The sequence below is a fragment of the Bombina bombina genome, chromosome 4, assembly GCF_027579735.1.
Source record: "Bombina bombina isolate aBomBom1 chromosome 4, aBomBom1.pri, whole genome shotgun sequence".
In the NCBI taxonomy this organism is placed as follows: domain Eukaryota; kingdom Metazoa; phylum Chordata; class Amphibia; order Anura; family Bombinatoridae; genus Bombina; species Bombina bombina.
The window spans coordinates 879,209,098-879,231,794 of NC_069502.1; the positions used below are offsets into that span (position 1 = coordinate 879,209,098).

The window sequence follows — 22,697 nt, forward strand, 5'->3', positions numbered from 1 at the left end:
CGGCCGCCATTACTATCAGATAGAAAGCCACGCAAGCAGCCGACAGGAGCCGATGCTGCAAGGAGGTAAAAGTCTATCACATCAAGGCACATATATAAGATCGATAGGCTGGGGACTTTAACTGATAAATAAAAGCCTATAGTCATTAAGCCCTGAGAGGGTTTGGGGGCCACCACACATACACAAAAAAATAGACAGCACTTGGCGGGAAAAGACGCCATATTGGGATCCAGAGCCCTCATCCCCACAGCAATCTCTCAGCTACCAACTCCGCAAGCTAGTGAAAAACCGCAGCGCAGAAACACTCAGCTTCACAAACAAACTACAAATGCAATCAATATAATTTAAAGACTCACAGTTCCTTCCTCAATCGGTCACTATAAGAAACACCAAGTAACCCTCCTGGGCCCCAGGAGGCAGCACGAGCTGCAATTTGGGAAGTGTCCCAGGAGCTTTATCAGAGGAACCACAGTCTCAAGACAAAGGAACTGTTTATTACTTATTACTTCTTATAGATCATAGTACAGGTCACACACACCCTCCTCAGCGCCCATGATGGATGATCAGTAAACTGAGTGGTGTGGCGGGCTATAAACTTTCTCTCCTCAAATAATTAAAAAGTAGGGGGGGAAGAACAAATCCAAAAAACAAACAAACAAACAAAAAATAAATAAAAAAAAATAAAAAAATAAAAATAAAGATAGTAACATAAAACAGCACAATGCCATTTAGCTTAATATAGCTTACACACGCCAGCCCCTGAGCCTACTACATAACTAAAGCCAATTGCTGTCACAATACCCAAATACTTTTAGGAGTACTCAGCAAAGGGATAACAAGATGAAAAATAAAACGCAAACCGTCAAGGAATGCCTATCTAAATCCCAACTCAAACAAAAACAACTAGACAGAGGTTCGCCAACACAAGAGAAAAATCAAGATACCAGCTTGACGGAAATGAACGCACCCCTCATAACAGATACCCAGAATAAAGAACTTTTGTCTCAGATCAAATCTCTATTCCAGGAAGAATTGAAATCTGCGCTATCAGACCTAAGACAAGACATCAAAGAAATTGGCACTCGCACTGCAGAACTGGAGGAAAAAACTGATACAATTGCAGAAGAAATCCCATGCATACAAAAATGTCTGTCAGAGCATGAAGAATACATATATAAGCTTGAGGAGCAAATTGAAGATCTCGAAAACAGATCCCGCAGATCCAATCTGCGTATAAGAAACATGCCAGAATCTTACAAGAATCTGACAGAAACCATGTTAGCCCTTTTTCATCAACTTGTTCCTGATATAGAACCGGACAAATTCTTGATGGATAGAGTGCATAGAGCCCTCACCAAACCCCAACAATCTTCCACAAGAGATGTTGTTCTTAAACTCCACTATTTTCATATAAAAGAACTCATCCTTAAAGCTGCCAGACAACAACAAACAATTGACTTTGAAGGCCACACAATACAAATCTTTGCCGACATTGCCCCAACTACTCTGAGGAAGAGGAGAGACCTCAAACCCATCACAATGGCCCTCACAAAAGCCCAGATAAAATATAGATGGAACTTTCCTTTCAAATTGCTTTTCACCCACACGAATGTAACCTACTCCTGCTCAACACTGGCTGAAGGATCCAACATCCTACAACGGCTTGTAATTCCTTTCGACCCTCCTAACACTCCGACTAGTTTGAATTCTCAGAAAAAATCTATCCAGAGAGAGTGGACACAAGTGGACCATGCTAAAAAACAAAGAAAATCAAAGATTACCCAGCATAACCCTAGAGAACTGGGACCCTCACGGGAAGAAGAGTTATCCCCAACTTGACAAACAATATGAACTAGATGTATTTCCTATCTAAAAGGCTTTGGTCTAAATATACAGCGGCCTGACGATTCTAAACTCAACAATGGTGTAACTGTATACCCTGATTTACAGTTAGGTGTAGATTGTTGCATTATGTCATTTAACACCTATTAGCTTCTATAAACATACAAGTCGAGCCGCTTTTCCCCCTCGCTCGGGGGCTGTTACTGTTACTGTTATTGTTATTGTTACTGTTACTGATGTTACTATTGTTATTATTACAGTTACTGTTGCCATCATGTGCGCCTTCCTCCCCACTACCCCCCCACCCCCTTCCCCCCAACTGCGCCCTCTTCATCATTAATTGTCAGTCATTATTGTAGTTTAGACGTGCAATGTTGACAACGACACCTTATGGTTCCCCACAACCTCTCCAACCCCTCCCTACCCCAACCCCTTATTAGCCAATTACCTAGAAAATGGCATACAGTCGAGAAAAGCATATATAAGTTCTAAGGACGCCCGCCACCCTCCCCCACGTAATTCTTTATTTTTCCCTGGCTAGGGATATTGTTATTATGTTGAAAGTTTTTCTGCTCATTATCATTTATGCATACTTAACTCAGGCAAGTTGTCAACTTGAAATGCTTTACACACAAGGATTGCAATGCATAATATGAATTGTTTTATGTTATATAGATGCTGCTTGTGGCTCCCTAATACCATTACCATTGATGTCCCTCATTTGTTGTTGTTGTTCCCCGATGTCTCTCTCGCATAAGGTAGGTCCCGGCTCTCACCCGCTGAATTACAGAATCTATATCCTCACACATAGGGTTTCCTTCAAGACACGCTACCAGTGGCAATCTAATAGCCATGAAAATAGTATCTTCCGCAGCCATACACTTGATAAAGAATTCCTTAAACCCTTTAAATGTCTATAAAAATTATTTCACATAACGTTAGAGGCCTTAATTCAGATATCAAGCGGAAAAAGGCAATCACCACCTACAAAACATTACAGGCCCAAATAGTCATGCTACAAGAGACACACTTCACTAAAAATTTCACGCCACATTATTGGGACAAAGTGTATTCAACACAATACCATGCGGTTAGTGGGAAAAAGAAATGTGGGGTCACAATACTTTTACACTCCTCCCTAAACTTTAAAGAAGAGGAAATAATAAGAGACAAAGAAGGCAGATTTTTACTAATAAGAGGCTTAATCCAAAACACACCAATACTATTGGTTAATGTTTACGCCCCTAATGATCACCAAGCACTTTTCATAACAAAATTAAGCAAACTACTGACACAATGGAAACAATACAAAATCATTGTGGGGGGTGACTTTAACCTTACGCTTGACCAGAAACTAGACAGAACGACAGTGGAAACTGCACAACCCAGATCCTCTGGAACCCCTTCAAATATCTTAAAAGACTTCTCATTAGATCACAATCTGGTTGATAGCTGGAGATCCTTAAATGGGAAGGATAGGGACTACACTTATTTTTCCCCAATGCATCACACTCAATCCAGGCTGGATTATATTTTTATGAGTCAAATTATGATCCCCCTTCTAACCAATGCAAGAATCCTAAATTGCCCTTGGTCGGATCACTCTATGGTAGAAGCAACCATATCTGGAGTTTTAAATCCGAACAGAACTAAGTTGTGGTCCCTCAATGCTGGTTTGTTACAAGACCAGGTGATACTACAAAACCTTAATAGACAAATAGCAGAATTCCTTAGCATTAACACAGATAGCACACCTAACCCACTTCACGTCTGGGGAGCACTGAAGGCCTACATAAGAGGGTTCCTGATAGCAGAATCAGGTAAACGCAATAAATTACAGAAAGCTAGACTGTCACAGCTACAACACGAAGCCAGCGAACTGCGCTCTCTTGCCGGGGCGAATACTAGCAGAAAGCATAGAACAAGACTAAGATGCATAAACGAGGAGATAGATAAAATATTAAACAAATATGCAGCCAGATCTATAAAACAGATACACACACACTACTATATATATGGGAACAAACCCGACAAAATGTTAGCCAATAAACTCAAAGAAATTACTAGGAACACCACAGTCTCACAACTTCAACTCCCTGACAATAAGAGCACCAACGACCCCCTCCAAATTGCCAATATATTTGCTGACTTTTATCACAATCTCTACAACCTTTCCCCACACATAACAGGTGGGAACAAATCCAAAGATTTGGATACATTTTTAGGTCCCAACACATTACCCACAATCTCAGAAGAAGAATGCAGTAACTTGAACGCACCCATATCCCAAGATGAGATAAAATGGGCCATAAAAACCATGAAGAGCACCAAAACACCGGGTCCAGATGGATACTCTGGTGTCTTTTATAAAACACTACAAGAGGCGGTGGTCCCCCAGCTCTCCCTAGTTTTTAACGCGATCATGCAAGGTAAAGAAATCCCTAAAGAAATGCTCATGGCCAGAATCGCGGTAATCCCAAAACCGGGAAAAAAATCATCAACACTGTCAAAATTATAGGCCCATATCCCTGATAACCCAGGATGTAAAAATCTTTACAAAAATCCTAGCAAACAGACTTAACCCCATTTTCAAAAATTTAATCCAACCAGACCAAGTGGGGTTTATCAAAAATAGGGAAGCCCCAGACAACACACGTAAGATTATTGACCTGATTAACGTGGCCACGACTGAAAAAACGCCTTCTTTGTTCCTCGCCTTGGACGCAGAGAAGGCGTTTGATAGAATCAATTGGGATTACATGTTTGCTGTACTTACAAAAACAGGTATTACTGGAGCCTTCTCAGACGCCCTCTCATCCCTTTACTCGCACCCCACAGCCTTTGTTAAACTTTCAGGATACCAATCCAAACCAATACCAATCAAGAATGGGACGCGTCAGGGCTGCCCTTTGTCCCCCCTCTTATTTGCGCTTTGCATCGAGCCACTAGCTATTCAAATTAGGAATGACCCTGACATATCTGGTCTTAGAATAGGAACCAAAGAATACAAAATATCATTATTCGCGGATGATATAATATTATCTTTAACCAGACCACTTCTAGCCCTACCCCCATTATATGCTTTAATACACCAATATGGAACACTATCCGGATATAAAATAAACGAAGATAAATGCGAAGCGCTTAGCATCAATCTACCCCTACACACAAAAAAATTACTAGAACTTAATTTCTCTTTTAAATGGGCTCAAAAAAAGTTAAAATATCTAGGGATATTCCTCCCAACCAATATCTTCTCCTTATATCAAGCAAATTACCTCCCCATGTTCACACACATTAGGAACCTAATCACCAAATGGCTTAAGCTTAAGATATCCTTCTATGGTAGGATTATATCCACCAAAATGACTCTTCTGCCAAAACTACTTTATTTGTTCCGATCCTTACCAATCTCTATCCCAATTACAGAGCTTAATGCTCTTCAAAGAGACATTTTGCGGTTTATCTGGCAGGGAAAACCTGCTAGAATTAACAAAAAAATTATGAGTACACACAGAAAAGATGGAGGGGTAGGCCTTCCACATCTGATTTCCTACTATTATTCGGCATGAATGGCCCAGACAGCACACTGGTTCAGTAGGACACATCAACCCCTCTGGGTACAGATTGAATCAGAGATAGCCAAGACAGACCAGATTTCCAGATTACTGTGGACCCCAAAAAAACATACTCAACCAGGTATATACAAATTTGTAGCGATTTCACACACCATATCCTTATGGAATAAATTGATCAACAAATATCCTCTAATCCAAGATAAATCTAAACTAACACCTTTAGTGCTACTACAGACTTCAATAGACTTAAATGTACAACAGAAATGGGCAAACAAAGGACTGTATAGAATTGCCGATGTTTATATAAATAACAGTTTCCTCTCTTTCGAGCAATACAGAGACATTGTCCCTAATGACAGAAATATATGGTATCACTATCTACAACTAAAATCTAGAGCTCAAGAGGCAATGGGTTCTTCCAGAACATCACTAATCACTACATTTGAGACCTTATGCCTAACTAAAGACCCGACACATGGTTCCATTTCTCTGCTATACCCTACTTTTAATAATCACTTTAGAGAGACTAAATCCCCAAATATACTGAAATGGGAACAAGACCTGAATAGGACTTGGCCTATTAAGACGTGGAACTCTAACTTAGCTAAGGGCCTTTCCTTTTCACATAATGCCATATTGAAAGAGAACTATCTCAAAGTAGTCTTCAGATGGTATCTCCACCCAACTAGATTTGGAGGGACTGAGAACTCACCTCCAAAAGCTTGTTACAGAGGATGTAACGATAGAGGAACATATATGCATATGTGGTGGCAATGCGATAAAATTAGAGAGATTTGGGAGCAGACCTCAGGTCTTCTCAGTGTAATCTTCCAGAAACACATAGCTTTATCCCCCGAACAGGCACTGCTACACTTCCCAGTCCCTTCCATCCTAAAACAACACCAGAAACTTGTTATGACAATATGTACAGTAGTTAGGATTAGCTTAGCACAATATTGGAAATCCACACCCCCTAGTTTTGCAATCATTAAAAAGAAGTTAACATATCATTATGAAATGGCTAGCTTAGCTGCGGAAACCTTGAATACTAGGGACGAGTTTGTCGCACAATGGGAACCTTTCATTATGTACCAAGAGGATAGAACACGAAGAGGTCTCGAAACCCCACAATAGGAACAATGCAAATGTTGGGAACCTTATCAGAGAGCTGGGGCCTACTACCTACTACCCACCACCTATAAATATTACCAATCAGTGTTCCCTTACTACACATAACTATTATTGTAATGTAATGGTTTTTCTGTACCGTGACTGGTGATCACACCTTTAAGATGCGATAAGTATTTGGATGGCAGCCAGAGAGCCGGGGACATAAGAGTAATAACAGCTCTACTACAGAGTTGTTAGGGTTTAAACTAAGTGGATACAAATGGAAATTAGTTGACAAATTTGATAACCTGATTGTGTTTGCCTGTATTTTGTAGTGTATTTATTTCATATAAAATCAATAAAAACTCTTTCAAAATAAAATATTTAGGAATAAACTTGACAGCTAGAACACATAATTTATATGAGGAAAATTACTAGAGAAATGGTCCAAATTTAAAATTTTCTCTATTTGGAAGAATAGTCGCAACGAAGATGTCAGTTCTACCCAAAATACTATACCTTTTCCAGTCTTTACCAGTAACAGTACCGATTCGTGAATTGCTTAAAGTCCAAAAAAACATCTTACAATTTATATGGCAGGGCAAGAGGGCACGCATAAATAGACAAGTTATGTCTAGAAATAGGAAGGAGGGAGGTATAGGGATCCCGAACATGACATCATATTATTATGCTGCGCGTATGGCTCAAACACTGCATTGGAGTAAATCCATGGGAGTTAAACAATAGGTCCAGTTGGAGTCTGATCTCATTGGCGTGGATCGGATAGATAATATCTTATGGATCGCCAAGGAGAGACCACATAGAAAGGACAAATTTATAGCTATAAAACACACTATACGGTTATGGGATAACCTCACACATAAATTCCCCTTACTTAACCAAAAATCCAAACTGACTCCTCTAATCATTTTGGGATCACCGATGGAAATATCCATTGGTGCAAAATGGTCAAACAAATGTCTCTACAGAATAGCAGATGTATTAAGGCAAAATAAACCCATTTCCTATGAGCAATACATAAACCTAAATAATACAGTGGGTCCACAATGGTTCCACTATTCACAACTACTGTCAAGAATTAAAGAGGTGTTAGGGGGTGGATTGGAGGGTCCAGACACAGCTTTTGAGAGAATTTGGCTATCAAAACAGAATTTGAAAAGCACAATATTCACGCTTTACTCAATATTCAATACCGCTAGAAATACAGACAAACCTGCTTTTATTATAAAGTGGGAACATGAATTAAATAATAGCTGGCCAGTAGACCAATGGGAAACCAACCTATATAGAGGTATGGCATTCACAGTGAATGCTACCCTAAAAGAAAATTATATAAAGGTAGCTTTCAAATGGTATCTACACCCAACAAGGTTTCATAACACACCTGATTCAGATAGAAACTATTGCTACAGAGAGTGTGGGGAGATAGGTACTTATCTTCATATGTGGTGGAGTTGTCTTAGAGTTAGGGGAATTTGGGAAGAAGCCGCGAAATTCATAGGTACACTTCTGTCAAGGGACATAAACCTAAAACCAGAACACGCTTTGCTACACTTTCCTAATGAAGAAATTCTTGGTCACCACCGCAAGTTAACAGAAATGATCTACACTATCACTAGATTGGGTATTGCCAAAAACTGGAAGTCAGAACCCCCTTCTTTTACACAAATACTACGCTAATTAGAATACCGCTATCATAGAACGGCACTCTCAGCAAAGATACTAGACAGAGAAAACCAATTCCTAGTGGAATGGGAACCTTATATTATGTTTTATGAGAAAACTAGTAGATGCCAGAGTGAGGGAAGGGGTCTTCCACATGTAGGAGACCTATTATGAGTTATATTCCCAGAGTAGGATGGAACTAGTAATCTGAATGACTAATCTGTAATGAAAAGACTAGAAGTACTGAACTTTACAAAATATTAATACACATCTTGTATAACTGTGCAATGTTATGTTATGTTGTATTTATTTTATTTATGTATGTAGTCGTTTGTTTCTTTTATTCCTTTTTTGGAAAATAATAAAAATTATTTCAGCAAAAAATAATTACACTAAAACCCATAGAAACACTATTTAATAACAAAAATTCATATAAATAATTTTAATAAAAAGTTATAAGGGCTCAAAGATATATGGTATAAGGTGTTTGAAAAAAGGGATGCAATATACATGTCCATACTTAATAAATCATTTATATGCTGCCACAATAACATACATTTTAAAATACACTTACCATTATTACAATAAATGTACAAAAATTTAGCCACCAATTAGCAATCGCAACCCATGTGCTGAACCAAAAATGGGCCATCTCCTAAGCTTACATTCTTGCTTTTCAAAGATAGCAAGAAAACAAAGAAAAATTGATTATAGGAGCAAATTAGAAAGTTGATATACAGATACACGGCAGGCAAGACCAAAATGCCTGACCGGTATCTATAAGAGGCGCCAAAGGTGAGCAATTGTAAGATGGATGCCACATGACACAGGGGGAAATTGGATTAACTTTAAAATTTGCTAGAAAATATTCTACCGCTCATTTCAAATTCAAAGAGAGTATTGGCTTCCTCCTCTGACCGGTGTGTGAGACACCCTGTGGGAACTACCCTTTATCCCTGGATTTTCTCTGGTGGGACAAGGATCTTACCAGTTCCAGTTGCCTAGGAGTCTGCCGGGCGACTCTTTGGTCTCGGCTTGCCTGCACTGCACATTGGTGCATTCCATCACGTGAGTAGGTTTTCGCTTACTCTTTTGTCCTATTCCCTGCTCGTCTGATCTGCACTATGTGGCGCCCTCTACTTTTTGTATTTTAAATTAGAAAGTTGCTTAAAATTCCGTGCTCTATCTGAATTGTTAAAGAAAAAAATTTGGGTTTAGCATCCTTTTAAAATTTTTGGGCCAGATTATGAGTGGAGCGCAAAAGTTTGCTCTCAAGCGATATCGGGTTTTTGCGATCGTTTGCACACAGGTTTAATTCCGCTGGTGTTACAAGTTGAAAGTAAATATGATTGCTTGAGCTGTGGTTAACTGTTTCACAAAACAAAAATGTTGCTCAAAACACATCAAAAATAATTACAGAGTATAGTTACTCATACTAACACCATCTAATAAAAATTATTTAAAAAAATATAGCACAAAAAAAGTTATAAGGGCTCAAAGATATGAAGTCTCAGGTGTTAGGGAAAATAAAGGCAGGCAACGGGCTTTAACATAGACATACATACATATACATGTATAAAGATGTATATGTATGTATGTGTGTGTATATATATATATATATATATCTTTGTGTACATATGTATTTATATGTGTATATATGTATTTACAAAGCAGTCACAGGAGAAGGTAGACACAAAGCTGTATAAGAAACATATGCATTTGTATATGATATTGCCAAATCATTATTCTCAGGAAATCCAGATAAGCAGTCTTATTGTTGCGGTATCAAAACCTGTAGTAATAAAGCTCCAAAAACTCCCCCCCACCTCCAATGCAGGGAATAATATAACTGATGAACCAGTATCGCGTTTACACATACCCCAGGAAAACTTCTCTCCGGCGCTGTTCAGGGACCTGTGATACACTGCGTTGGTCCCACAGCTTCCATCCGGCGTTCCTGTAGTGCACGCTTCCTCACTGCACCAAAACGAGGCTCCACTCGACGTCTCCAATGACGTACTTGCTGCGGGGGGGGGGGGAGGGGCTCCAGATGGAAATCCGGGATTGACAGCCAAACACCCGACCAAGCGGGCACAGCGGTTCCAGGACTGGTGTAAGTCAATACAAAAACTGGAAAGGAACCGCTGTGTTAAAAGCAAATAAATTTTATTTTGAACATTAGTTAAAAGCGGATAGCATCCCAAACAAAAGGGTGGACAGGATAGCTAACATGTTTCGGCCATGTTGGCCGTAATCATAGCATAAAGGTCTGGTTACAAACATCTGCTTTAAAACAAGAGTGAACACATGTGATTGGATAAAATTGGTTAAATGAAAAAACACTCCCATAAAGTTTGTACAGGTACTTTTAACCCTATGCCCTCAAACCAACACCTGAAAGGCTATCTAGAGATTTAGCTAAAAGGAAACAGTGACAAGGAAACAAAGTGATCCTAAATCTGAAACAAAACCTAATATTGTATTATATACATCAAAACTGCCTTATTGCAGCCCATAGTGACGAATTTGCCTTCTTATACCAGGGACTCCAAACACATCCTCAATCTCCTTGGTAGTTTGGAATGGGATACATCGTTCTGTTGGGTAACGAGTGATGCGGTTTCCTTATATTCTTCCATACCGCACTCTAAGGGGATTGAAGCAGTAAAATTTCATCTTATTCACTCAACTGAATTCACTTTGGAGTTCCAGGCATATGTCCTTCGGGTCCTTGAGTTTCTTTTAACACACATCTTTTTTTCCTTTGAGGGGGTTTGCTATCTCCAGAGATGCGGCACAGCTATGGGGGCCAAGTTTGCCCCCTCCTACGCCAATCTATATCTTGGCTGGTGGGAGCTGTGTCGCATCTATGGAGATGGCGACCCCTTCAGGAGACATATACGTTTTTACAAGCGTTTTATAGATGATCTGTTGATCAGCTGGTCGGGACCTTTGGAACTTATCAAGGAATTTGTTGATTATCTCAATGATAATGATTGTGATCTGAAATTCACATTTGAGTTTGATCCCCATATCATCACGTTCCTTGATCTGAGCCTAGAAGGGGATGAAAATGGCTGTATACAAACTCAAGTATACCGGAAGCCAATTACAGGCAATTCGTTACTGCATGCTAATAGCTGCCACCCTAAAAACATTTCATATGCTGTGGCCAAGGGTCAGTTCTCACGTATAAAGAGAAATTGCAGTAGGGAGGCAGACTATCAAAGAGAGGCAGGTTTTTTAGCACAAAGGCTTAAAGATCGCAAGTACAATAGTAATCACATCAATGAGGCCAGGAAGAAGGTACAGATGTTACCCAGGGCTTCACTTTTGAAAGAAAAAGTCCCCAGAAAGACACAACCCAATTTTCAAGGTGTTAATTTTGTAACTACTTATAGTGATCAATTCCCCAAAATTTGCAGCATTATTAAAAAACATTTTCCTCTGCTAGCAGCGGATGATCAGTTAAAAGATGCAGTAAAGAAAGGGATTAGATGTAGTTACAAGAAAAGTCGAACCATGGGTAATAATCTATCTCCCACCCAGCTAAAACAGGTGGAAAGACCCCAGAGTTCTTGGCTATCCCATAAAGGAATGTTTAAGTGTGGGCACCGCAAATGCCGTCCATGCGATTATGTTCAAGTGACAGACACATTCACCTCAGTGGTGACAGGCAAATCATTTGACATTAAGAGTTGTATGAATTGCACTCACACTGGTGTCATCTATTTAATAACTTGCATTAAGTGCAATTTACAATACACGGGACTCACGACTAGGGATGTCAACACACGTATTAGGGAGCATATTTCTTCAATGGAAAGAGGGAGATCCACCTCCTTATTGGTACAACATTTTGCAACTGTACACCAAAGTAAATTAAATACTTTTAGGTGGGTTGCCATTGAGAAGGTGGTTCCTCCAAAGAGAGGAGGGGATATTGACAGCATTCTGGCCAAACGTGAGGTGTTCTGGATATTCCATCTTAAGACCAGGGCACCTCACGGTTTAAACTCAAGATATGATCTCATCAATTTTTGGGAATAATTTTCCCTTCCCTTTGTCTAATCTGATGTGATTTGGTGTTTTAATTTAAGTTGTTTAAGTTTAAGCTTATGCTATAACTTACTATTCTGTTTGGATCAGGATAAGGCTTTTAGGGCCATAATAGACAGTATATAACTGTTTATTTCCAATTTAGTTAATATATAATCATCTTATTAACTAGGGGTTTTTACTATTGCAATGTTACTATTGCAATGTATTTGTTTATTTTAATAATTTTTGGTTATGTCATTTATTGCATAGATGTAATCTACAGTAATGTTACCCCTACCAATATCAGAATTTTTGTCTTTAAGCAATGCATATATTATATTATATCTTATTCCTATATTCATTGTTTATACTTATTTTTCTTTAATTATTATACACCAATTTCATTTAGCTTTATTATACACCATTTGATATTTATAGTTTGGAATCTATGGTATATAATATTGTTTAGTGTATTCATGCACCTAATACAGCGATATGTAATATCTTTGCATAGTTTTGCTCTGTCCCTATGTTAGTCACTCCTCTTGTGTACTAAGTTAAACATCTTAGGGGAAGAAGTCCTTTACTATCATAACAATAATCATATCCATGTTTGAAATGATGGAATTTGAGTTCTTTAAGCTATGTACATAGTGAATTTGGAGTTTTGATGTATATAATACAATATTAGGTTTTGTTTCAGATTTAGGATCACTTTGTTTCCTTGTCACTGTTTCCTTTTAGCTCAATCTCTAGATAGCCTTTCAGGTGTTGGTTTTAGGGCATAGGGTTAAAAGTACCTGTACAAACTTTATGGGCGTGTTTTTTCATTTAACCAATTTTATCCAATCACATGTGTTCACTCTTGTTTTAAAGCAGATGTTTGTAACCAGACCTTTATGCTATGATTACGGCCAACATGGCCGAAACATGTTAGCTATCCCGTCCGCCCTTTTGTTTGGGATGCTATCCGCTTTTAACTAATGTTCAAAATAAAATGTATTTGTTTTTAACACAGCGGTTCCTTTCCAGTTTTTGTATATGTATTTACAGACATAGCCAGAAAAAGATTGTGCAGACAACGGTCAATGAGAGTTAAAACTTACGGCTAGATTTAGAGTTTTGTCGGTAATGACCCGAAAAACTAACGCCCGCGTTTTACTGGCCGCACCATAAAAATAACTCTGGTATCGAGAGTCCACATAAAGGCTGCGTTAGGCTCCAAAAAAGGAGCGTAGAGCATTTTTAACGCAGCTTCAACTCTCGATACCAGAGTTGCTTACGGACGCGGCCAGCCTCAAAAACGTGCTCGTGCACGATTCTCCCATAGGAAACAATGGGGCTGTTTGAGCTGAAAAAAAACCTAACACCTGCAAAAAAGCCGCGTTCAGCTCCTAACGCAGCCCCATTGTTTGCTATGCGGTAACCCTTCCGACGTCTGCACTTAACACTCTAACATGTACCCCGAGTCTAAACACCCCTAACCTTACACTTATTAACCCCTAATCTGCCACCCTCGCTATCGCTGACCCCTGCATATTATTATTAACCCCTAATCTGCCGCTCCGTAAACCGCCGCTACTTACATTATCCCTATGTACCCCTAATCTGCTGCCCTAACATCGCCGACCCCTATATTATATTTATTAACCCCTAATCTGCCCCCCACAACGTCGCCTCCACCTGCCTACACTTATTAACCCCTAATCTTCCGAGCGGACCTGAGCGCTACTATAATAAAGTTATTAACCCCTAATCCGCCTCACTAACCCTATCATAAATAGTATTAACCCCTAATCTGCCCTCCCTAACATCGCCGACACCTAACTTCAATAATTAACCCCTAATCTGCCGACCGAATCTCGCCGCTATTCTAATAAATGTATTAACCCCTAAAGCTAAGTCTAACCCTAATACTAACACCCCCCTAAGTTAAATATAATTTTAATCTAACGAAATTAATTAACTCTTATTAAATAAATTATTCCTATTTAAAGCTAAATACTTACCTGTAAAATAAATCCTAATATAGCTACAATATAAATTATAATTATATTATAGCTATTTTAGGATTTATATTTATTTTACAGGTAACTTTGTATTTATTTTAACCAGGTACAATAGCTATTAAATAGTTAAGAACTATTTAATAGCTAAAATAGTTAAAATAATTACAAATTTACCTGTAAAAGAAATCCTAACCTAAGTTACAAATAAACCTAACACTAGACTATCAATAAATTAATTAAATAAACTACCTACAATTACCTACAATTAACCTAACACTACACTATCAATAAATTAATTAAATACAATTGCTACAAATAAATACAATTAAATAAACTAGCTAAAGTACAAAAAATAAAAAAGAACTAAGTTACAAAAAATAAAAAAATATTTACAAACATAAGAAAAATATTACAACAATTTTAAACTAATTACACCTACTCTAAGCCCCCTAATAAAATAACAAAGCCCCCCAAAATAAAAAAATGCCCTACCCTATTCTAAATTACTACAGTTCAAAGCTCTTTTACCTTACCAGCCCTGAACAGGGCCCTTTGCGGGGCATGCCCCAAGAAATACAGCTCTTTTGCCTGTAAAAAAAAACATACAATACCCAAGCCCCCCAACATTACAACCCACCACCCACATACCCCTAATCTAACCCAAACCCCCCTTAAATAAACCTACCACTAAGCCCCTGAAGATCATCCTACCTTGTCTTCACCATACCAGGTTCACCGATCGGTCCAGAAGAGCTCCTCCGATGTCCTGATCCAAGCCCAAGCGGGGGGCTGAAGAGGTCCATGATCCGGCTGAAGTCTTCATCCAAGCGGGGCAGAAGAGTTCTTCCATCCGATTGAAGTCTTCATCCAAGCGGCATCCATCCGGAGCGAAGCGGCAGCATCCTGAAGACCTCCACCGCGGAACATCCATCCTGGCCGACGACTGAACGACGAATGACGGTTCCTTTAAATGACGTCATCCAAGATGGCGTCCCTCGAATTCCGATTGGCTGATAGGATTCTATCAGCCAATCGGAATTAAGGTAGGAATATTCTGATTGGCTGATGGAATCAGCCAATCAGAATCAAGTTCAATCCGATTGGCTGATCCAATCAGCCAATCAGATTGAGCTCGCATTCTATTGGCTGTTCCGATCAGCCAATAGAATGCGAGCTCAATCTGATTGGCTGATTGGATCAGCCAATCGGATTGAACTTGATTCTGATTGGCCAATCGGAATTCGAGGGACGCCATCTTGGATGACGTCCCTTAAAGGAACCGTCATTCTGCAGTTGGACGTCGCCGGAAGAAGATGGGTCCGCGGTGGAGGTCTTCAGGATGGAGCCGGTCGTCATCGGATGAAGATAGAAGATGCCGCTTGGATCAAGATGGTTGCCGGTCCGGATCGCCTCTTCTTCCCGGATAGGATGAAGACTTTGGAGCCTCTTCTGGACCTCTTCAGGCACCGGATGATGGATCGCCAACCCCCGCTTGGGTTGGATGAAGATTTTGGAGCCAGGACGGATCGGTGATACCTGGTGAGGTGAAGACAAGGTAGGATGATCTTCAGGGGCTTAGTGTTAGGTTTATTTAAGGGGGGTTTGGGTTAGATTAGGGGTATGTGGGTGGTGGGTTGTAATGTTGGGGGGGGTATTGTATGTTTTTTTTTACAGGCAAAAGAGCTGAACTTCTTGGGGCATGCCCCGCAAAGGGCCCTGTTCAGGGCTGGTAAGGTAAAAGAGCTTTTAACTTTAGTAATTTAGAATAGGGTAGGGCATTTTTTATTTTGGGGGGCTTTGTTGTTTTATTAGGGGGCTTAGAGTAGGTGTAATTAGTTTAAAATTGTTGTAATATTTTTCTTATGTTTGTAGATATTTTTTTATTTTTTGTAACTTAGTTCTTTTTTATTTTTTGTAGCAAGTTTATTTAATTGTATTTATTTGTAGGAATTGTATTTAATTAATTTATTGATAGTGTAGTGTTAGGTTAATTGTAGGTAATTGTAGGTAGTTTATTTAATTAATTTATTGATAGTATAGTGTTAGTTTTAATTGTAACTTATGTTAGGATTTCTTTTACAGGTAAATTTGTAATTATTTTAACTATTTTAGCTATTAAATAGTTCTTAACTATTTAATAGCTATTGTACCTGGTTAAAATAAATACAAAGTTACCTGTAAAATAAATATAAATCCTAAAATAGCTATAATATAAATATAATTTATATTGTAGCTATATTAGGATTTATTTTACAGGTAAGTATTTAGCTTTAAATAGGAATAATTTATTTAATAAGAGTTAATTTATTTTGTTAGATTTAAATTATATTTAATTTAGGGGTTGTTAGTGTTAGGGTTAGACTTAGCTTTAGGGGTTAATCCATTTATTAGAATAGCGGTGAGCTCCGGTCGGCAGATTAGGGGTTAATAATTGAAGTTAGGTGTCGGCGATGTTAGGGAGGGCAGATTAGTGGTTAATACTATTTATTATAGGGTTAGTGAGGCGGATTAGGGGTTAATAACTTTATTATAGTAGCGCTCAGGTCCGCTCGGCAGATTAGGGGTTAATAAGTGTAGGCAGGTGGAGGCGACGTTGTGGGGGGCAGATTAGGGGTTAATAAATATAATATAGGGGTCGGCGGTGTTAGGGGCAGAAGATTAGGGGTACATAGGGATAATGTAGCTGGCGGCGGCGTGCGGACGGCAGATTAGGGGTTAATAAGTGTAGGTAGCTGGCGGCGACGTTGTGGGGGGCAGGTTAGGGGTTAATAAATATAATATAGGGGTCGGCGGTGTTAGGGGCAGCAGATTAGGGGTACATAAGGATAACGTAGGTGGCGGTCGGCAGATTAGGGGTTAAAAAAATGTAATCGAGTGGCGCGATGTGGGGGGACCTCGGTTTAGGGGTACATAGGTAGTTTATGGGTGTTAGTGTACTTTAGAGTACAGTAGTTAAGAGCTTTATAAACCGGCGTTAGCCCAGAAAGCTCTTAACTACTGACTTTTTTCCTGCGGCTGGAGTTTTGTCGTTAGATGTCTAACGCTCACTTCAGAAACGACTCTAAATACCGGAGTTAGGAAGATCCCATTGAAAAGATAGGATACGCAATTGACGTAAGGGGATCTGCGGTATGGAAAAGTCGCGGCTGAAAAGTGAGCGTTAGACCCTATTTTGAGTGACTCTAAATACCGGCGGTAGCCTAAAACCAGCGTTAGGAGCCTCTAACGCTGGTTTTCACGGCTACCGCCAAACTCCAAATCTAGGTCTTAGTCTTTATTGTGCAAAAAGTAAAAGCATTCCAGTGGTCAGCACAGGCACACAACAACAGAAAAGTCCGCTAATTTACAGACATATATACACATATAAACACATAAATACATATGTACACACATATATAGACATATACAGTATAGCCATTGAAGCCCTTTGCCGTTAAGTAGATGAAAACATGTAAAAACATATTTATGCAATATTCATTATTAATAAAGGTTTTAACTATATATTTACTGTAAATATTTTACATTCTAATGTTCTGCACATAGCAGAATATGTTCTATGTATTTCTAAATATATATTCCTATATATATCTGTATATAGCTAAACCTCTATATAATCAGGTAAGTATACATTAGAATGTAAAATATGTATAATTTATGTCAGGGTTTAGTGCTCTTAGTTTAAATGTGATCGGGTTAGCATGCGAGTATAGATGTTAGTTGTTTTTTTTTCTGAAATCCAGCTCCATTGAAGTCTATGGGGAGAGTGAGCTAATGCGATCACGATTTTGAAAGTCTTTTGGTTAGCACGCATTGGATTGCGCGTGAACAAACAATTTTTACCTGACACAAGCTAACAGATTACTTCTAGCCTAGCGACTCACAGAAAGCGCAAATTTTCGGCGCCTCTTATAATCTAATTCTAATTTTGCTTACATTACAGAAGCTAATTTTGATTCCTGGCTAATATATATTTAGCTTCTATAATTTAAACGTTAGGCTCTGATATATGAGAGTAAAATTATAATTTTAAATGACAGACTGGCAGAGGCTAATACAGCTCTGGATAACGGGACACTGACTACAAGCACGTGAAATATAACAGGTATCTGCTGAGATTATAATGTTTAGATAAATGAGCTTTGTAAAATCGTTGCTAATTTTGTAAATATTAACTTGACTTAAAGGGACAGTTTACTCAAAAAAAATTCTCCCCTTTAATTTATTCCCAATAATCCACTTTACCATCTGGAGTGAATTACATTATTTACAATTATTTCCTGTGGCCCCCTCTGCATCGGCCATTGATTTTAACACATTCGTTGGTGGGTGGGAGCAGCTTCTGGCTATACTATCTTAAGTTGCTTATTCCCCAACCGATCTGTCATTGTCGGAGGTTGCTGCGTGGTGGGCGGTTGCGGCCTGGGGGGCATGGGCGCGCACACAAAATATGCAGGCAAGTGGGGAAAAAAAAGACATATGTAGATGCAGGGGGATCTCCGTTCTTAAGTAAGGGATCTGGGAGGGGGAGGGATGTAGATCATTTAGGGGGGCGTGCTACACTACAGAAAACAAATATGTCATATAAAAAAGTAAAAAAAAACTATTTTGGGGGGCAAATTGGGTACTGGCAGACAGCTGCCAGTACTCAAGATGGCTGCAAATAGGTAGAGGGGGAGGGTTAGAGAGATGTATGGGGGGGATCAGGGAGGTTGTGGGGTAAGGGGGGATCCATCACTGCAGACTTTATAAAAAAAATAATAAATTATTTTTATTTCAGTACTGGCAGACTTTCTGCCAGTACTTAAGATGGCGGTGACAATTGTGAGGTGGTGGAGGGAAGAGAGCTGTTTGAGGGGGGTCAGGGGGGGATCAGGGGGTGGGATGTGTCGGGTGGGAGACTGATCTCTACACTAAAGCTAAAAAGTAACCCTACAAGCTACCTAATTAACCCCTTAACTGCTGGGCATATTACAAGTGTGGTGCGCAGCAGCATTTAACGGCCGTATTATTACCAAAAAGCAACGCCAAAGCCATATATGTCTGCTATTTCTGAACAAAGGGGATCCCAGAGAAGCATTTACAACCATTTGTGCCATAATTGCACAAGCTGTTTGTAATTAATTTCAGTGAGAAACCTAAAATTGTGAAAAATGTAAGTTTTTTTTTTTTTTTTATTTGATCGTATTTGGCGGTGAAATGGTGGCATGAAATATACCAAAATGGGCCTAGATCAATAATTTGGGTTGTCTACTACAACAGTGATTTTTAACCTTTTTTTTGCCGTGGCACACTTTTTTACATTAAAAAATCCTGTGGCACACCACCATCCCAAAATTTTAAAAAAATCACACATTGTAGCCTAATACAGCATATATATATATACACATACACACATACTGCATGTATATGGTGCCACTAATATATGTAAAACCATAAAATTAATAAATATATAGTTCATATAAGGATATGTATATTCTTCCTGGCACTCTTCAGTCTTCTGTGTGGTCTCTCTTGATCCTCATAAAAAAAGAAGAAATATGCCACATAGCGTAATTCTGTAACTTTGTTGCAATACAAAACTTGTGTCTGTGCAAATGGTTACTCACATGCGGTGGAGCTATAACCAAGCTCAGGTAGAAGCGCACACCCACTTTTATACTGTTGGGTAAACAGATTCTTGTACCAGTTGTTCAGATAAATGAATTTATTAAAACACAATATATAAAATATATAAAATAGCGTCACCAGACCTGCTATTAACACCTTTTGTAATAAGTTTAGGCAATACAGTATAGTAATTGCTCAATATGAGCTTAACAAGATACTAGAAACCGTGGTAAGGAGTGTAGAAACTGAACCACACAACCTCCCCCAGAAAGTCCAGTAACTGTTGCTCTTCTTATTGGTGTGCAGGTACTTGGGAAGGCGCCAGAGAACGATAAATCCAACGTACGTTTCGCAATAAGCTTTATCAAGGATGGTGTGCGCATGTCCAAAACCTTAATTTAAGTCATTCAAAATCCTTAAACCGGATATCCGGTACACAGTCCTCCATCTTTAAAATGGGCAAACACTTAAATTTATGGTCACCATAAAACTCCAAGTAGAAATGTTCAAAGTGAAGGCATTCACCAATATATGCATAAACATTAGTTAAGGGATGTTAAAATTAATTAGACGAACTTATTTCATTTTACAAGTATACAAGATACCATATAAATAGAAAGTATTTACAATTAGTATGTAATGTGTTAATACGGAATCTAAAGAAAAATATACATCTTAAAAATATTTCATATCCGTAATGTTCTCATTATTGTCAAAAACAGAATCATATACATTTTAATGAGATCTATCCTATTATTAGTAATCTTAGAGTAATTAAAAAACAAAGAGTTTATTACCAGGAGGATGTTCCTACATATAACAGATTTGAGGATCTAAATAGATTCAGTTCAGAGGAAGATGAGGAGGTTTTTTTAGAAGCAGGCAAAAGAAAATACAATCGCACAAACTCGGATCTGTTCAACAAAAGGAGAAGGAACATGGACAGAACAGAGTACTAAGAAAAAAGAATAAAATAACGAATAAGAACAAATCTGCAATAACTAATAATAACAATGAAAAGACAGGAAAGGGTATTTTTAACCTATCTAAGATAGAACTAACAAGAGCACAAATTTCTGTTTTAGACAGAGGCCTTAATTTCGCACCCAGTTATAGAATCAACAAATTTGATACCTATATAGGAGTGCAGAAATTTATACGCAATTTGTGTATCAAAAAATATTTTCTCAATAGTCCTATTGTTAATAATAAGATCCCTGACTCTAACAAATATAAACATGCAGAAGTTAAAAATAGGTCATTATTTAATCCCACACAATATAGGTCGGCCCCAATGGAAACATTTTTAGAATTAGTTCACAGAGACATTAAATATCTCAAAACCAACTACACTTCAAATCTGACTAAAGAAGAACAAATAGCACTAAAAGAATTACAGGATAATGACAAGATAGTGGTGAAGCCGGCCGATAAGGGCGGAGGCACTGTTATAATGGATAGTGAGAAGTATAATGAAGAATGTCTCAGACAACTGAATGATTTAAACACATATAAAAAATTAGACTCAAATCCTGTTTTTGTTTATAGAAAAAGAATTGAGAAATATTTGAACGAAGGACTTGAAGAAGGTATTTAAATAAGAAGGAGTATCAATATTTATGTAACCAATTCCCCAAAACTGCCAGTTTTTATATACTCCCTAAAATCCATAAAGACCCCATAAACCCTCCAGGGAGGCCCATTGTATCTGGGGTAAATTCACATACGAGTAATCTATCTGCATACATAGATTCATTCCTACAAACATACGTTAAGAATACAAAATCCTATTTGAAAGACACCATTAGTATATTAAACCATCTGGAAGACATTCAATGGAATAAAGAGTGGATATTAGTCACTGGAGATGTCACATCCCTATACACCATAATAGACACAGAATTAGGGATTACTTCAGTACGAGACATCTTAAAAGAGGATACCACCCTTGACCCTAAACAGTTACAATTTATTTTGGATGGCATCAGGATCATCTTAGAGACTAACTACTTTTGGTTTAACAAAATATATTATTTACAGATTAGTGGAACGGCGATGGGCACCAGATTTGCGCCCAGTTATGCCAATTTATATATGGCCAATTGGGAAAATTTGTACATCTTCAATTCCCCCTGGGCGCAATATCTGGTGTCCTATCGTCGTTACATAGACGATCTGTTCCTGATTTGGTCAGGAACGGAGGGCCAATTAAACGAATTCAAAGAATATCTAAAATCTAATGAGTTTAATATAACCCTTACATGGAACCAGAGTAGAACTAAAGTAGAGTTTCTTGATTTAGAAATATACATAGAAAATGATAGATTAAAAACTAAAAATTTCTTCAAGAGTATTGATGTAAATAATTATATTAATTTAAATAGTTGTCATCAAAGACACTGGCTAAAAAATATACCAAAGGGACAATTTATGCGCCTTAGGCGTAACTGTAGGGATGAAGCTGTTTTTCACACTCAATCTAAAATATTAAAAGAAAGATTTATAGAGAAGAATTACTCGAGCAATTTCTTAGAAGAAAAAATAGAAGACGTGGCAAATTTGGACAGAAAAAATCTACTCCAGTATAAACAAAATAGTAACTGGATATCAAAAACAGACAATTCAGCAAGTAGATTGATTTTACAACACAGCACCCAAAGTAAAGAAGTCAGAGAAATTATACAAAAACATTGGGGTATTTTATTTAGAGACCCAAGTCTATCTGAACTTATAGAAGATAAACCGTATATAATGTTTAAAAAGGTTCCAAATTTAAAAGTACAACTTACACACGAAACAATAAAAAAGACAGAGGGTATTAATT

General features: G+C 38.2%; 1 protein-coding gene across 1 annotated transcript in view; it reads left to right on the forward strand.

The window, feature by feature from the left end:
- Positions 1 to 2,440: 2,440 nt before the first annotated feature.
- LOC128657412 (zinc finger protein OZF-like) overlaps positions 2,441 to 22,697 on the forward strand; it is a 174,088-nt gene continuing 153,831 nt past the window's right edge. Inside the window, exon 1 of the mRNA XM_053711752.1 lies at positions 2,441 to 2,600. The gene's annotated coding sequence lies outside the window, so the exon portion shown is untranslated. The remainder of the gene's footprint in view (positions 2,601 to 22,697) is intronic.